We start from the raw sequence: 8,789 nt of genomic DNA, 5'->3' as shown, positions 1-8,789 counted from the left end.
TGTTAGTTGGAGAGGGATCAAGGGATGGAGAAGAGAGAGGGGAGGAAGCACCCTAATGCATTCTGAAATAATTCAGACAACCACATTCAAGCCCTCTTCCCACTCCCACCAAAGTTACAATAGAACCAATCCAGACGCTTCATTGAGTGACACCTTGTTTACTGGAAATCCAGTTAGCTAAACACACTCATAGGGTATTGTTTGACTCCAATTCTGCCAGTGTTGAAAGCCATCAGACACACTTGCTCCATGCTTAAGGCACACTATGGAATACCAAATGGTGTCTGGAATCAGTGTGTTTTCTAAAAGAGTCTGATCTCCTTTCTTTTGTCTCCCCTCTGCCCCTAACTTTTGCTTCCTGGAGTCCTTCAGGTTAGATATGCTGAAAAAAAAGAGCAGGAAAATCTAGGAGCCAGAGAGCATCAATGATCCCAATTTTCCTATTAAATTTGACAACACAGTTAGCCTGCCAACAGTTTGTGATTCATTGTCATTTACCGAGATTGATTTTGGCAGTCTGATTTCTTAGTCTCTGAGGAGTCATCCCCGTTCTTAATTGCACAAATCTTCACTGAGGATCTCTTTAAAGAGCTTTGCTTCAGTGCTCAGAGCCACAGATTTGCAGAAGGAAATTACGAAAAACTGACTGAATATCTATATGAAGTTCTCCAATAATTACTCCATTCTGTAAATCTAGATTTGTTGTAAGAGTGCATTTTTAAAAATATAGTCTTTTAATGTAATAAAATTATGAAGAGATTTAACCATGTTGATCAACCAATCAAATATTGGTTGAGCATCTGTATACCTAATTCTGTCCTGGACCAGAGACTTTAGATCAGTGCTGCCCAATAGAAATATAATGCAAAACACATACATAATTTTAAATTTTCTAATAGCCACATGTTAAAAATTAAAAAGAAACAGATGAAATTAATTTAGTAATATAGTTTATTTAACCCAATATATCCAAAATATTACCATTTCAATATGTACTCATTATCAAAAAAAGCATTAATGAGATACTCTACTTTGTTTTATAGTCTTAAAAATCCAGTGTGTATTTTACACTCACTCACATCTCAATTCAGACTAGCCACTTTTCTAGTGCTCAGTCACCACATGTGACTAGTGGCTACCATATTAGAGCAGCTTTAGAGTATACAACTCTGTCCCTTGAAATAGTGTATGTTTTAGATTGAAATAATAGCAACCATTTATTATGTATTACATGCCAGACACTATACTAAGTACTATGTAATCTCCTTTAATTTTCATCACACTTTGTGAGATGGTTATTTTTAATCCTCATTTTACAGGTGAGGAGACTAAAGCTTTAATGATTCCAGAATTCCATACCAGTAAGGAGCAGTAGCAAGATTTGACCCAGGTCTATATGGCTACTGTATCAAATAGCATTTAGGACAAATAAATACATGAAGATTCAATTCCAAAATCTGACCCATAAGACTCAGTAGGGATATTGAGGGAACAGATATTTTATATTTTAAAATATTTTAATTGAGTCAAAAAGCATGTGTTATAGGCATGATATAAAAGCATTATGCATTAAAAATGGCATATACAAATTTGCACTGGAGTGATGAGGAAAGGCTAAAGAAAGGAGGTAGGAGGTGGTATTTGTTTTGGGTTTTTCTTTGTTTGTTTGCTAATTTCCTGAATGTTAAAGGTCCAAAGGGATTTATATCTCCAAGGGACTGGCTCCCTGGCTGAGAATCAAACTTCTGGTTGAAAAAAAACTCCTGATTGAAAAAAAATCCTCCTAGGTGAAAGCACAGAATTTTAACCATTGACCACAGGCTGAAAGGAGGCAGTATTTGATTTGAGGATCAAAAGGTAGGCAATATTGCCTCTAAGGAGATGCAGCAGCAATGACATTCTAAGCAAAGTGTAAAGGCAGCCTTGGTCAAGCTCTTGGGAGATACTAATCTAGCTAGAACGAAGGGTCCACAGGAGAGGCAAGAGCAAAGTAGGACCAGAAGCAATTGGGTGCATCAGGCCTGACTCTAGAGGACACCTACCAGCCCTGTAAGTAAACATTTGATTTAGTAGGCAAAGGGCAGCCATTGATGGCTTTTGAGCAAAGGAGAGACAGTATCAAAGTTGTGCTTTAGGAAGATTAATCTGACCAGGGCATGTATAAAATGGACAATTTTAATCAGATAAAAAAAAAATTAGGCCAGGACAGGGTGTTCAAAGAAGGATCAGAAAGGAAATAATGAGGGTGAGACATTTCAGAGGGAAAACTGACAGATCTAAAAGCTATTGAGATAGAAGTAAGAATGAGGGAGTGAGAGGGATAAAAATCATATTTGTGTAGCATAAATTAGACACAGTGCCTCAAGGGTTTACAAAAAGCTTACAGATGTTAATGTTCTCTATTTAGATCTTTATCTAGAATGAACAATTTTTTTGCAGTTAAGTCACAAAGGAAAAGAAATTTAAGAGACAACCAAGTCTTTCAAAATAGCAGTAGTCATGAGAGGAATACAACCCTGACATTTAATTTCAAAACTTTGTCTAGGACAGTAAGGAAAAAACAGGGAAATTATAGTTTGTTGAATTTTATTTTATTTTATTTTGGGGCAGCTGGCCAGTATGGGGATCTGAACCATTTTGTTGAATTTTAAAACAAAATATGTATAAATGATACCTCAATAAAGCAAAGTATATATAAATTATGCCTCAATCAAGTTTATTCTAAAAATTTAAGCAAAGAAAATAAATCAAATTATAAAAACATCATGACTGCATCTGGTTAGAAGGGATGGGGGGAAGCCAGTGCTACTTGAAATAAGTTGAATATTAATTTTAATTGGATACATGCCATTTGCCTGAAAGCTACAGTTGCTGTCCATAGCGTTCAGTCAGTTTGATAAAGCAGAAACCAGGCTTTGGGATGACTGAATGTCATTGCATTCTCTACTCACCAAACATTTGACAACATAGGAGCAGAATTTGAAAGATGCTTGTGAGGCACTGTGAGATACAAGCTGCAGAAATGGTATTGAACTCATTTGCCCTTTAGAGAAATATAATAAAATCACATCCCCTAGCCCCAACCCTAGCACATACCTGCAGTTTCCTTCCAGCATCTTTCTACATTCTTCCAGCTCAACTGTGGCACTCTTTAAATAAAAAGAAATACCGGCCTTCATTATCCTTCTTCCAGCCCTCCAGTATTCTGTTGGTTTTAGAGAGTGTATAAAAACCATTGGCACTTTAATTTTATATTGTGTATGCTACAAGGATCAAAACAAAAATCTCTAAGATGCTGAGAGATTTAATGTTTACCTCTTTTCCCCAGGCTTTCATAGGATTCTTTGATAAGCCTCCAAAATTTATCTCTGATCTGAAACCAAACCCAGATGGAAAATTTTCCTGGCCTGTTTCCATCTGGTTGGCCACCTGTTTCTCTCTATGCTGATACAGGAAGGGGGTATAAGAAAACTGAAGGTGTTGGCTCAGAGCCTTATAGGTCTGGAGAAGGTGGCTTTGAAATTAATCATTCTTTATTCACTGTCATGTTTCAATGCCACCTTCATTACTTGGAAATGCAAAGGACTCCAACAATGTTTATTAAAAAAATGAATGAATATCAAGATACATATTAGTATTTGAGAGCTTGAAGTCACCTTACAGGCCATTTAGTCTAAAGCCGCATTTTATAATTTAGACAACTGAAGTCAAGAAAAATCCAGTTATACTCTAAATCAACATATTTAAAATGAAGAGTTTTGGGGGTTTTTTGTTTGTTTTTTGTTTTTTCTGGTTTTTTTTAAGGTAGAGAAATATCCAGGACAGAACAAGAACCTGAAAGATCCTTGAACAAATTTGAGAAAATCAAAAAGTTAGAATTGAAAAATATAGTTATTGAAAGAATAAAGTAATGGACTGGTGAAAAGCAGTATAGACACAATTGAAAATGGATAAACTAGATGAGGAGTTGAGGAAATTGCCCATAATGCAGCAGAGTGGGGGAGAGGAAAATACAATCTGAAAAATAATTTAATATTCCTTGCTTAGGATTCATATTTTATATTCCTATAAATGCAAAAAAAAAAAAATGTGAGCAAAGAAATTGGTGAACACAGGGCCGGCCCGGTGGCGCACTGGATAAGTGCACCGCTTGGGAAGCGCGGCGGCGCTCCCGCCCGAGGGTTCGGATCCCACATACGGACCAGTTCCCGCTCGCTGGCTGAGCGAGGCGCGGGAGCGACGCCAAGGGTTGCGGTCCCGTTGCCGGTCCCCAGTCCGGTGCGGGGCCAACACTGAGGGTTGCGATCCGTTGCCGGACATGGAAAAAGACAAAAGACAAAAAAAAAAAAAAGAAAAAAAAGAAATTGGTGAACACAGGGCCAGCCCGGTGGCGCACTGCTACAGTGCGCCGCTTGGGAGCGCGATGGCGCTCCCGCCGAGGGTTCAGATCCCACGTACAGACCGGCCGCTCACTGGCTGAGCGAGGTGCGGGCGTAACACCGAGGCTTGCCATCCCGTTGCCGGTCCCGGTCCGGTACGGGCGCGACACTGAGGGTTGTGATCCGTTGCTGGTCATGAAAAAAAGACAAAAAGGAAAAAAAAAAAGAAAGAAATTGGTGAACACAAAGGTAAATCTAAGAAAGCTTTGACTCTAAAAATTAAAATTAATAATAATGACTATGAGGGGAGCAAAAACTAGATGGAGATAACTAGTATTGTCTAATGGTACTTTCTTCAGTGATGGAAATGTTCTATATCTGCTCTGTCCTATATGGTAGCCATTAGCCACATGTGCCTACTGAGCATTTGAAATGTGGCTATAAAACAAAGGAAATACTTTTTAAATTTTATTGAACATTGATTAATTTAAATTTAAATAACCACATGTGGCTAGCATCTACCATTTTATACAGCACAGCTTTAAACAATAATAACATGGGAAGTGGCCTAGAGTCAATCAAAGTTAAATATTCTAAGATCTTTGTATTATTTAGGAAGAGAATGGAGATTTTGAAGGCAGTTATTCATGCTAAAAATTTAAGGATAAGGACTAGAAAAATCAAAATAGAATATATCATTTCCAAAGAAGGGGAGAAAAAAGAAGAATGAAAACACTATCAAATACACAGAAAACAGGAAATGAGGTGGAAAAAAGAAACCAAAGAAAGGCATGGTAAACAGAAAGCACAAGAAATGTGATAGAAATAAATAAGAAATAACTGGTTTATTCTTACAATGCAATACAAAAGTTTAAAGGAACTACCATATCAAGAGAACGTTGAGTGAAAAAATCAGGTAGCAAAAGATATGTACAGTCTTAAACCTTTTATACAAAGTTTCAAAATATACAAGCTTACTCTTTATTCTTATTAACAAAAATTTAGCAAAATATAACAACCTGCATGGGAGTGAATGACACAAACCCACTTCAGGATAGTGATGTCTTCTGGAGGAGAGGCAAAGTTGAATCTAAATATTTTTTAAAAGAGTCATATTTGAAGCAAATATGACAAAATGCTAACATGTACAAAATCTCGATGGTGAGCATGGGTTTCAAACTATGTTTTGTTTGAAACTGGTAATAGTTTCAAGCTATTACCTTTCATAAATTAAAATTAAAATTCAGAAGAAATACATTGGGCCAAACCATCCAAATACTTTCCTCTTTTCTCTGTGTTGGGCTATTTCTGTCTGACTGGTTTCGATCTTAAGAAGCGAACTTGATTTCTTGTTGCTTAAGAAACCTGCCCACAGAATAATAATCTAGCATAAATAATGAGCCCTCCTCAGTGCAGAGGACTAAGGGGCTGGGCATCCCAGTTCCAAGGGGAAGTTCTGTTTCCTTAGAACAGGGGTCAGCAACTTATTCAACCCTGTATTCTATTAGTGGGAATAGCAAGTGCCCTTGGGCACCATTGGATGGCAGTGGTGGAGAAAGAAAAAAGAGAGAGAAGAAAAGGAAACAAACAGAGAGGAGAGAGGAGGAGAGGAGAAAATTATGGTAGAGGGTTCCAATTGCTTTTGCTCACACGAGGCTGCCAGCAACATATTCCCATAGAAGAAAGTGGGATGGAACAACCTCATCTTCTTGTTTGACATTTTTCCTTGGGTGCTTCTTTTATTATATTGCAATTAGTGTTTATAAATCTGTCTCTCCCAGTGAACCATGTCTTATTCTGCTTCTTAGTCTGAGTGCTAGCACAGGCCTGGCACTGGGGAGACTTTCATGAATGTCTTGAATTAACACTAAATACACAACTTCAGGTCTTAATTGATTTCTTGCCCACTCGTTCCCATTCATACAGTTTCTCTTTGATCTGTAAGCCCTCCAGGCCTTTCCATTTTGCTGCTTCACATTCATAGGTCCCTCTTTAAGGCCCTCAAAATTTGAAACCTGTAAGCTTTTTCTATGTTTGTCTCTAAGCTAGGACACTCAAACCAGATTCTAGGTGGCCCACGGGAAAATGAGGGAGGCAGCCTGGGGACAGTGTCTGGTAACAGGAACCTTCTGGAGTCCCAAGAGTGGCACAGATTCCTGAGCCTGACTTTCTTTACTTTGTAAGAGCTGTGACAGGGTGGAAAGGATAGAGGAGAGGGCTGTGACAGTTCCTGACCCCTAGTTTTCTTATCCTTTCCCCTGTTTTGTCCCAGGCCGAAGTGTGGGACCCTGCAAGCATTCTCTACACCTGGCCATGGCCTTCCAAAGCCAGCGTTGTCTTCATGATAACAGTCCTCTCTTTTCCAGAGAAATCAGCTATGCTTACAGCTGTGGGTGGTACTGTCTTAACAGAGAAAGCAGTTTGGCCCAACAAGATATTTCTGTCAACTGTGCTGCAGGAACCGGTTTGTTCTGTTCAGTTGCAGCTCAAGGGATTTTTCAAGAAAGATGTTGGGACAATCAGTCTGCTAGAGAGTGGCTGTCCCCACCTTGAGCCTGCTTCCTCATTGACCTTTCAGTATGGAGCTCTTCAGGAGCCATATTGAATTGGAGCCAAGTAAGGAGGAAGGCTGACTGTCACTCAGATATTTACACAGTCTCTGTATGCTGTGGTGAAGCAGACACACCTCTGGGCAGAGCCACCTATGGCTAACTTAGAGGAAGCCTGCTGTCTGCTTCAAGAGAGGACAAGACCAACAGGTCCATGCTTATCTCTCCCTGCCAACAGATTGGGGTGGCCGTGACTGGTCAAGGAAACTCCTCATGGGATAGCCAGTCTCACTGGGTCTTGGACAGGTCTGGAATCTCTGGGTGCATCAGCCTGGGTGGATGAGAGCCAGGAGAACAACTCTGGTTCCATCCATCCCTGCCATAGCCTCTGGTTTGAGCAAAGCAGTGGCAGAGCACAAGGGCCTAAGACCTTAGCAAGCCCAACCATCTTGGAGCCTCCATAGCATGATCTGTTGTTCCAGGAACATCCCTGTTGGTCTCCAGCAGCTAAAGGAGCAGCAAAAGTACCAGCCTCAGCAGATTCTGCAGCAGCAGTGGCTTCCCTGGGAGTCCTTTCCTTTATAACATTGCCCTTCACCTATTCAGAGGCCAGCCACTCTCTGAAATAGGGGTAGAAACAGCATGCAGGGCTTTTCATGTTAACCCTGGCCTAGATGTTGTCCACCTTGGCCCTTCCATCATCCAGTGGGCTTGTAAAGAAAAAAGAGGAATCCTTCAGTCTTCTGCACCACAGCCTCCTGGCTGCTCCAATAGGAACATTACATAGCAGGAAGGGACTGTGAACTGCGAACTCCCACATGGCACAAAGGACTTTCCCAAACAATGTACTAAGAGACTTGACCAAACTTTTTTTGCTATTGAAACATAATTGATTATACATATTTGTGGGGTGCAGAGTTGAATATCAATACCTGTGTACAATATGTGGTGATTAAATCAGGATATTTAGTATATTCATTATTACACAATGTAATCATTCTGTGTGGCCCTTTACCAATTTCTCACTAACCCCCCATTCCCTCTCCCTTTCCCACTTCTGGTAACCTTAGTTTTGTTCTCTCCTTTTGAAAGTTCAAAGTATTATTGAGGACTTGACCAAACTTTAGCCTGACTTCTGCCAGCAAAGGCTGTGCCCCTGTCTTAGTCCTTTCCTGCTGCTATAACTGAAGGAGGCACGGACGAAAAACACACAAGACCTGGGCTGACAGTTCACCAGAGAAGTTCCGCTTTATTCAAGGACTGTGCATATATTTATAGGGAGCTGCATTCCGGGTTTGGATAGGGGGTGGACGGGGCGGTAGCTGATTGGATGGGGCTGGGCGGGAGGTGAGTCTTGACCTGTGACTGGTTGAGGTTTTGGCGCCGGCAGGCTTTTACTGCGGAGAAGAACCCGGAAAGGCGCCATATTGCCAGGGAGTGCCTTTCCCCTCCCCCCCTGCTTGAGTGCCCACGGTATCCCTACATTCCTCCCTTTTTCCTCTGTTGTGGGAATGGGTCGTCATAATCTTCGAGCTACTTCCTGCTGGAGGGGGGCATAGTGGGGGAGGAGGAATTGGGAGGAGATAGGAGACCCTTTATTAGGCCCTGAAGGAGAGTAGAATTATAAAGTAATTTCAAGGGGGGAGAATTCTAGAAATGTTCCTTGAAGCCACAGGTCAGCTATTTGTTGAGTCCAGTGTGTGTAGGAAGCTGTAGGGGAGAGCATCCAGGCGTCTGCGGCCAAAACCTCCAAGAACAAGGACCATTGGTGATGTAGATCCATTTAACAGCAGGATAGCCGATCCGATGAAGAGCGGGCAGGGTCCTCTGTGGCCAGTAGTTGGTAATTCCTGAGTAAAAG

This window comes from Galeopterus variegatus, unplaced genomic scaffold, assembly GCF_000696425.1.
Source record: "Galeopterus variegatus unplaced genomic scaffold, G_variegatus-3.0.2 Scaffold13, whole genome shotgun sequence".
Classification (NCBI taxonomy): domain Eukaryota; kingdom Metazoa; phylum Chordata; class Mammalia; order Dermoptera; family Cynocephalidae; genus Galeopterus; species Galeopterus variegatus.
The sequence above is the reverse complement of the archived record's forward strand: the minus strand, read 5'-3'. Positions refer to the sequence as shown.